The sequence below is a fragment of the Chlorocebus sabaeus genome, chromosome 1 (genome assembly GCF_047675955.1).
Source record: "Chlorocebus sabaeus isolate Y175 chromosome 1, mChlSab1.0.hap1, whole genome shotgun sequence".
Lineage (NCBI taxonomy): Eukaryota > Metazoa > Chordata > Mammalia > Primates > Cercopithecidae > Chlorocebus > Chlorocebus sabaeus.
In genome coordinates this window covers 58613557-58623459 of record NC_132904.1, presented here as the reverse complement: position 1 = coordinate 58623459, position 9903 = coordinate 58613557, and the positions used below count along the sequence as shown (strand labels likewise).

General features: G+C 46.0%; 1 pseudogene; it reads left to right on the top strand.

Moving 5' to 3' along the window:
- The first annotated feature begins 7212 nt into the window (after window positions 1–7212).
- LOC103241544 (V-type proton ATPase subunit E 1 pseudogene) lies at window positions 7213–8685 on the top strand (annotated as a pseudogene).
- Window positions 8686–9903: the final 1218 nt, after the last annotated feature.

Below are 9903 nucleotides of genomic sequence, written 5' to 3'. Positions count from 1 at the left end.
TACAAGTGCACACCCCCACACCCAGCTAATCTTTTTTTTTTTTTTTTTTTTTGTAGAGATAGGGATCTCCCTGTGTTGCCCAGGCTGATCTCAAACTCGTGGACTCAAGCGATCCTCCCACCTTGGCCTCCCAAAGCATTGGGATTACAGGCGTGAGCCACTGCACCTGTCCCCCAAGGACTTTTTATTCCATTTTTATGGTATATTGAATTCATATATATCAGATCTATCTTTTTTCCAGGCAACCTATTCAGTTCCAAGAAAAGATTATTTGACACCTGACTGTGCATTGTTTATTACTGTCTATTAACTACACTCAAAATATTTTAAAGAAAAAATCACATACTTCCAATTATTCATCCAACAACGGTTTACTGAATGTTGACTTTGGGCCAGACACTGGCTAGGTGCTGGAAATAGAGTGGAAAATAAGACATGCATGGTTTTTGCCATTACTATACTCATAATCAAATAGCAATAATGATAGACTACAGAAAGTGTTTAGCAGCAAACGCATCTTAGAGGTGATGGGAGGGAAGTGTTGAGAAACCCACTGGAGGCTTCCATCTGACACCTGAAGGATGAGCGGCACTAATGCAAAGAGAAGGAAGCTGACAGAATCCAGGATGTGATGAGACCTAGGCCAGGCACCTCCTACTAGGACCTTGATTACAGCTTTATGAAACCAATGGAACCTGGAGGAAAAGAAGCAGTTAAAAGATAAGAAAACTGATCACTCCACAAGGACTGTCCTGAGCAGAAAGGGGGAGCTCCTACTTCATGCCAGACATCATGCCAACACTTGCATGTAACTCTCAGTTCATCCTCAGAATCCTCCTTGGGGTTACTTTATTTACTCCACTGTACAGTCACTGGGAGACTAAGACCAGAGTGTTTACCTTCTCCGCTTGCTGGAGTCCCAAATCATAATGTGGGCAGGATGAAGCCCTGAAGCATGAACACATCCACTTTGTCCTGTTCGCTTCCTCCCTCCTCGGGGGGAGTTTGCTATCCCTGAACCTTTGTGCTTCCGGATCTCATGTCGTGCAATCTTAGACGTAAGTCTAAAAGACAACGTTGACTCACCAGAGTCCTTGGACTGGCAGGGGCCTAGGTCAGACTGTGGAATCTCCAGAGCCAACTTTGTCTTTTCAAATTATAAGTTCTCAGCACCTGGTTTCTGAGGTCACCCACTTGGCCCTCTTCCAAGTGTACTTCCCTACTTTCCTTACTATTCTAAAGCTTTTTAATACACTTCCACTGCTGCTCTGAAATTTGCGTTGGTCCTTTATTCTGCCTTATGCTCCTCAGTCGAATTCTTTCTTCTTTCTTTCTTTCTTTCTTTCTTTTTTTTTTTTAGATACAGTTTCGCCTCTTGTTGCCCAGGCTGGAGTGCAATGGCGCAATCTCGGCTCACCTCAACCTCTGCCTCCTGGGTTCAAGCGATTCTCCTGCCTCGGCCTCCTGAGTAGCTGGGATTACAGGCGCCCACCACCACACCCGGCTAATTTTTGTATTTTTAGTAGAGATGGGGTTTCATCATGTTGGCCAGGCTGGTCTCAAACTCCTGACCTCAGGTTATCCGCCCGCCTCGGCCTCCCAAAGTGCTGGGATTACAGGCATGAGCCACCACGCCTGGCCAAATTTTGTTTTTCTAGCAATTTAATTGCATTTTACAAAAATGTCAATCTGCAATGGATTTGAAATGCAAATTTTTAGAATAAAATTGGTCTTGTCACTATGGATAGTTTGAGAATCACTGCTTTGTACACTCTGTATCCCCCACGGGGCTTGTCACCATAATTGCTTTGAATTCTGATCACTAATACTTGTTGATGACGGCCAGACCCACAGGTGTGAGTTTTGGAATCAGTTACTGCACACTGTGGACAAAGTCACAGCCCAGGGCCCTGTCAACCCTCAATACAGGGACATTTCAGGACTCTGTTGTATACTCAATACTGCCATATCCCAGGGCCCTGTCACATCCTAGCTGTCACACACCAGATGCTATCACAGCTCAGGGCCAAGCAGGGGCTGTCACAAGCCCCTGGGAAGTGCCAGCATATAAAGATTGACAGGACAGGCCCTGGGTTGTTCTGTACATGGAGGTTCCTGGGACGTGCCATTATTTGAGGGATGCCAGGGCCCCACTCTGTGTCTATATCTGGGGTATGACAAGGCCCTGGACTGTGACATGGTTCTGGAATGTGGCCACGCCCTGTGAGTGAGGTATTGAGTTCTGGGCTATGATAAGTTCTGACTGTGCCAGAGTGCAGACTCTTAATTCCCTCTGGAATACTGAGAGTGCCGGGAAATGGCAGCTTAATGTTCAGGGTACATCTTAATTTGTCTTGGATCTGTGGTGTGACAGGGACAGCTGCATTCATCCTGGAGTGAAAGTGTATCTGGGTATGTTGGGCCACATTTGCATTAAAGTTTGTTCTGAGCTCTGGAGCTATTGACCAAGCCCGTCCTGCCTTCTGAGGTATGGAAGACACTGAGGCCTTCTAACCCATGGCACAGCATTCTCTGCTTCCAGGGGGTCTGCCTTGGGCCATCACCCCAGAGAGTTTGATCAAGGTCTGTCTTACCACACCCCCTCCCAAATTCTTGCAGCTCCCAAAGCTGCTGGAGGCAGCACCTGAGCTTGTCTCCGCTGAGCTTATTCACCCCCAAGGACTGCCTGCAGCCTGCCCACTTCGCATCATGCGAGGCCACAGTGCCATCTGCTGGCTATTGCGAGCCATGCTGGTCAGGTTGGGAGGGCACAGGAGCATGCTGGGCTGACAAGGAGCACTGAGAAGCCCTCCCCACCTCAGTTCAGGAATAACAGAAGTGGCCTTTCCCTTAAGCCCCCACTGACCAGAGCCCCTCATTCAGGCTTCAGTCACCAGAGCCCCCCGCTCAAGTCCTTTAGTGACTACAGCCTCTAGATCAGTCTCCTCAGGAATCAGGGCCCCTCATGTAGCCCCCAGTCCCACCCCCGAGTGACCAGGGCCCCTAGGTCATGTGCGCAGTGACCAGGGCCTCTCTCTAAGGCTCTGTAGTGACCAGAACCCCTCATTCAAGCTCACTTAGGCTTGGCTTCACAATCAGGTCATTCAATGACCGGGACCTATAGCTCTTGACCCCCAAAGACCAGAGCCTCTCTCAGACGCCCACGACCAAGTCCCTTCAGTGATCTACAGTCCTCTCCTTTAGGACCCTCTGTGCCTAGGTAGCTAAAGACCATTACTCAGTGGACATAAGGAGTGGTGTTTGTGGGGGCTCTTTGATCCCCAAGAGCTGGATAGGTCCCATCTGTTTCCTCCATTTATCGTCGCCCTCCCACTGGTCTCCAGAGAGGCCTCTGGTCATCGGGGCTTTGCATTTTGTTTTGCCTGTGCTCCTGGGTCCCCCTTCAGACATGGCCACAGCTGTGCCCAGGTCTCATAACAAAGGTGGTCTGTTGAGTTAATTAATCCCATCCCGGGAACTGCAGCCCGAGAAGACTAGATTCTATAGCATGACAGCCCACCTGGGCCTTGCATCTGCTGGTCCTCTAACACCAGACCACATACCCCTGTGCCATCTCGCCACCTCCCATAGGCAGGCCTCCCATCACATCTATCTCAGGCCGTATTACTCAAAGGCCAAATGCTTCCAGTCCCAGCATCCCACCAGTCCCTGGCACCTGTCCCAGATACCAAGTGTGACTTTTCCCATTTTCCTTTTCTTCCAGACCCGAGCCCAATCCAGGTCCTACCCTTCTCAGCCCCCATCCCATTTGGGCTCATTTACTTATTCAAACAAATATCAAATGAGCATCTACATATTAGGATTCTAGATAGGGGTGTGGCGTCAGTGTGCAGGGATGGCAGCATAGAGGAGACATTTTGGTTGAGACTTGAAGGATGAATAGGAGTTTGCCAAAGAGTCAAAGGATAGGAAATTATTTGAGGAAGAAGAAACTGCATATACTTCACAAATGTACAGAGGACCCTGGTCACCCATGTGGTTGGAGCACAAAGTGAAAAGTGGGGAGAGCGGGAGAAGAGAGACTTGAATAGGGAAGCAAAGAACAGCAGATGGAAGATCTTGTAGCTGAGCTAAGAAGTTTGAATTTTTTCCCCCTAGGATGGAAAAACACAAAAGTTTTTTCAAACTTCCAAGTAGGAAGTTATGATTTCAAAAAAAAAAAGAAAACAAAAAAGAAAAGAAGCCTTTTTCTAATTAGAAAGGTCAGGTTAGTGGCATTGTGGAAGATGGATTGGGCAAGGGCAAAAGTAGACCCAGAGAAACTAGTCAGTCTAGCCAGTCAGCCAGCAAGCATTTCTTAAGTTCTGTAGCAGGTTAAATAGTTGCTTCTCCCGCCCCAAAAGTTATGCCCACGTCCCAGAACCCGTGAATGTGACCTTATTTGGAAAACAGAACTTTGAAGATGTAATCAAGTTAAGGATCTCAGGGTCCTTGATTATCTGATGGGCCTTAAATCCAAAGGCAAATGTCCTTATAAGAAACACACACAAGAGAAGGCCACTGAAGACAGAGGCAGAGATTGCAGTGATGCAGCCATAAGCCAAGGAATACCTGGAACTATCAGAAGCAGAAAGAGCAGATTCTCCCTTGAAGCCTTCAGAGGGAGTGTGGCCCTGCTGACATCTTAATTTCAAACCTCTGATCTCCAGAACTACGAGAATAAATTTATGTTGCCTTATGCCACGAAGTTTGTGGTGATTTTTTACAACAGCTCTAGGAAACTAATACACATGCCGACCAGGTACTGTGGTAGACACTGGGTATATCATAATGAACACAGTATATATATTTCCTGCCCTCTTGAATCTTAACAGCAAGCAAATTTATTCATTAATTCACTCAACAAATAATTATTTGGCACCTGTAATATTCCAACCACTGTTCTAGCTACTTGGGTTATACTGGTGAACAGTCTCTACTTTTGTGCAGTTCATTCCTAGTGGAAGAGACAGACAGCAAACAAGTAAAAAATAGAAGAGAAGAGAACAAATGAATAGAAACAGTAAAATAGAATAGAACGAGTAGAATAGAAACACTAGAACATAAAAGAACTAAACAGAGCATATTAGAGTAGAACAAAATAGGATGGAATAGGAGTAGGGATAAGTGACCTAAAGAAAAATAAAACTGGGTAAGGACAGGGTGAGGTCCCACTCCTCAGGTTTGCTTCCAGAGCTCCTCCTGCTTGGCTCTGAATTGCTGGGGAGCTGATCTCTGCAGGCTGCATTTCCCAGGCTCCTGTTAGCTGGTGGACTTTAACCATTCAGAGCAACTGGTAGGAGATTGGCAGTCAGAATCAAGCAGCCTGCCAGGATTTTTCACCACATTTTCCTCTGCCTCCACTGTGACTGCATCTCATTTAAGCCTCCATTGCTGAATAGGTCACTTCTACACAGTGACCTTGTTCCTGGAAAAAAATCTCTTCTCTGTCCCTCCAACCTAGGGGTGGTCGCAACTTGTCTTGGTTGCTAGTCTCTGGGTCGCCTCACTCTCCTGGTTGGAGTCTCTGCCTTTTCAATCACCTATGTAGCCAGTTCTTTGTATTAAACTTTATCTTATGAAAATGCACAGTGTGGTTCCTGTTTTCCTAGTACGACCCTAATCAACACAGAAGGGAGGTAGAGTGCTATTTTCAAATCTGTGGTCAGAAAAGATCCATTGAGCAGAAGCATAAATAATGTGAAGGGGTGAGGCATGGGATAAAGATCTGGGAAGAAGAGGATTCCAGGGAGAGGGAAGAGCAAGTGTGAAGGCCATAAAAGGGAAATATTTGAGTGTGTTCACACAGCAATAAGCATGCATTCCGTGTACCAGGGCAGGAACCAGAGGAGCTGGGGTTGGTGTGGTAGGCAGGGCCACCTCTCTGCTCAAGGCCTTCAGATCAGTCCCAGCAATGGCCTTCAAAGCCCTTCATAATTTAGTCTCTCATTGACTGCTTGACTTCAGTTCTTACTACTCCTTCCATTCCCCACTCCGCTCCGGCCACTGTCATTTCCTTGCTCTTCCTCAGCACTGCCCAGATGTGCTCCCACCACAACACCTTGCACATGTTGTTCCTTCTGTCTGGAATATTTTCTCTCAGATATCCACAAAGCTTACTTTCTCATCTCCTTTAAATCTTTGCCCAAATATAGTCTTCTTTTCCTTTTTTTTAGATGGAGTCTCACTCTGTCACTTAGACTGGAGTACAGTGGCATGATCTCGGCTCACTGCAACCTCCGCCTCCTGGGTTCAAGAAGTCCTCTGCCTCAAGCTCCCAAGTAGCTGGGATTACAGGCGCCCACCACCACACCCGGGTAATTTTTTGTATTTTTAGTAGAGACGGGGCTTCACCATCTTGGCCAGGCTGGTCTTGAACTCCTGACCTTGTGATCCACCAGCCTTAGCCTCTCAAAGTGCTGGGATTACAGGTGTGAGCTACCACACCTGGCCACCCAAATATAGTCTTCTTAATGAGACATCCCATAATCACCCTGCTTCAAATTGCACACCCACCCCAGCTCTCCCCAACCCATTTCATTCTTAATTTTCCTTCATGGCACTGTTTGCTGTTTTGTAAACTCTATGACAGCAGGGATTTTTGAATACTTAGTTTCAAAACATTGATGTATCCCCATCACTAATGTATCCCTCAATACCTGGAACAGTGCCTGGAGCACAGTAGATCTCTATACTAATTTGTAGAATTAATTAATTAATTTTCATCAGGGGAATGAAGCAATCTGATATACAATTTCAAAAGAGAAGAGTGGGCTATGGGAAATCGACTGTGGGGTTGGGGGCAATGGTGAAAGCAGGGGAAACCAGTTAGGATAACTTGTAGAAATCTAAGATAGAGATGGTAGTAACTTAGGCTAAGGCAATAGCTACAGAGGTGATCAGAGGTAGGATTTAGGATAGGTTTTAGAGAACAAACAGACATGACTTGATAATTAATAAAATGTAGGGGTAAAGGGAGATGAAGTGTCAAAGATGACTCCAAGAGCTGGGTGCAATGATGTGTGCCTGTAGTCCTAGCTACTCAGGAGGCTGAGGCAGGAGGATCCCTTGTGCCCAGGAGTTTGAGACCAGTCTGGGAAAGACAGCAAGACCCTACCTAACAAAAGAAAAGAAAAGAAAAGAAAAGAAAAAATGGTTTAAAGAAAAAAAAGAATTTAAAAATTTAAAAAAATAAAAATTTAATGACTCCAAGTGTCTTGTATGCCAAGGCACCTATCCCTAGTTAGGAAAGACTGGAGCAGTGTCAAAATCAGAATGAAAGATTGAAAGTTCCATTTTGGACATAACTAAGTTAGAGATGTCTGAGCTCAGAAGAGGCATGAAATGAAAATATAAATCTGAAATTCATCAATATATTAAAAGTATCTGAGAAAGGAAACCGAGATCTGCACAGGGCTTCCCTTTGCCCATTCGTCTCCCCTCACCCTTTAAACATAAACTCGAGCCTGCTGCTCACCGACCTAGCATTGCTCTCGCCATGACTCTCAGCGATGCTGATGTGCAAAAGCAGATAAAGCATATGATGGCTTTCATTGAACAAGAAGCCAATGAGAAAGCAGAAGAAATAGATGCAAAGGCAGAAGAAGAGTTCAACATAGAGAAAGGTCAGCTTGTGCAAACCCAAAGACTAAAGATTATGGAATATTATGAGAAGAAAGAGAAACAGATTGAGCAGCAGAAGAAAATTCAGATGTCCAATCTGATGAATTAAGCGAGACTCAAAGTCCTCAGAGCGAGAGATGACCTTATCACAGACCTACTAAATGAAGCAAAACAGAGACTAAGCAAAGTGGTAAAAGATACAACCAGGTACCAAGTGCTGCTAGATGGACTGGTTCTCCAGGGTTTGTACCAGTTGCTGGAGCACCGAATGATTGTTCATTGCAGGAAACAAGATTTCCCTCTGGTAAAGGCTGCAGTGCAGAAGGCAATCCCTATATATAAAATTGCCACCAAAAACGATGTTGATGTCCAAATTGACCAGGAGTCCTACCTGCCTGAAGACATAGCTGGTGGAGTTGAGATCTATAATGGGGATCGTAAAATAAAGGTTTCCAACACCCTGGAAAGCCGGCTGGATCTCATAGCCCAGCAGATGATACCAGAAGTCCGGGGAGCCTTGTTTGGTGCAAATGCCAACAGGAAGTTTTTGGACTAAGCCTTCAGGAGGTGGAGCTCATCCTCAGCTCTCCTGCTATGATGTGGAAGCTTCTGATATTTGAAGAAACACGAATGTCTCTGTAGCTTCCTCTTTACTGCCCCAGTATTGCTCTGTATTTATCAGTGATGCCCCTCTTGTCACTCATGCCTTGCCTAATTGTTCACAGTGGTGGAAAGCTTCATGTAATATGATCAGGACCCACCTCCAGTTCATCTGAAAGTAACACAGTGTCCAGTTGATTCTCCAGCACTAGGGGAAGGGGCAGATGGTGGTCGCATAGGCTTCCTGGGTCTCCACTCTCCGTCTGGCCTAGAGGTGATGTGTTTAGTGTTTGGCCCTGCAGTCCCCACTGTTGAGGCTTAAGGTGCGTGTGGCGCACCACTCCTTCCAGCAGTAGTTGCTTTACTGTTACCTGTTTAGGCCTAGAAGTTTTCCCTCATCTGTAAATGTGATTTAAAATCTAAGCCATGAATATGCTTTATTTATTAAAAGAGTTACATGGAAAAAAAAAAAAGTATCTGAGGCTGGGAGTGGCTATGATCATCTGGCCCTAAGGAGATGTAAAGATGCCAGATTCTGTATTAAGTTGATCAAAAGATCCTCAAATGTGCAGCAGATATTCCTTGTCACTTTATGGACAACTGGTTTCGTCTTAAGTTTTTTCTCTTGGTCAAAAGTGAGTCGCAGCTGGGTGTGGCTCACACCTGTAATCCCAGCACCTTAGGAGGCCAAGACAGGCAGATCATTTGAACTCAAAATTCAAGACCAGCTTGGGCAACATGGTGAAGCCCTCTTTCTATTAAAAAAAAAAAAATTATCTGGGCATGGTGGCACATGCCTGTAATCCCAGCTACTTGGGAGGCTGAGATGTGAGGATAGCTTGAGCCTAGGAGGTGGAGGTTGCAGTGAGCCAAGATGGTGCCACTGCACTCCAGCTTAGGCAACAGAGAGTCAGACCCTGTCTCAAAAAACAATAATAATAATTTTAAAAAAAATTTTTTTAAAAAGTGAATCCCTGGCCAGGCAAGGTGGCTCATGCCTGTAATCCCAGCACTTTGGGAGGCTGAGGCGGGTGGATCACCTGAGGTTGGGAGTTCGAGACCAGCCTGACCAACATGGAGAAACCCCATCTCTACTAAAAATACAAAATTAGCCAGGCACAGTGGTGCATGCCTGAAATCCCAGCTACTTGGGAGGCTGAGGCAGGAGAATCCCTTGAACCCGGGAGGCAGAGGTTGCGGTGAGCTGAGATCCTGCCATTGCACTCTAGCCTGTGCAACAAGAGCATAACTCCATCTCAAAAAAAAAGAAGAAGAAAAAGTGAATCCCTACATTCCAGTGTGGCCCTTAGACCTTTCAAACAGGGTTTCTGCCCAGCCCCACCTCTGAGCAGATCCCTGCTCTGGAGTGACGTCTGCAACATTTTCTAAGAAATGATGCTTGGAACCAGCTGGGGCCAGCAGGGCTTCCCAGTGGTACACCTCAAGTCTGAATGAAGATCCGTGTGAGCCACAATTTCTATTTTTTTTCTTCTTCAGAAGAAAGCACAGTTGGCTGGACACTGTGGCTCATGCTCATAATCCTAGCACTTTGGGAGGCCGAGGTGGGCGAACTGCCTGAGCTTAGGCATTCAAGACCAGCCTGGGCAACATGGCAAAACCCTTCTCTACTAAAAATACAAAAATTAGTAGGACATGGTAACCCATGCCCGTAGTCCCAGC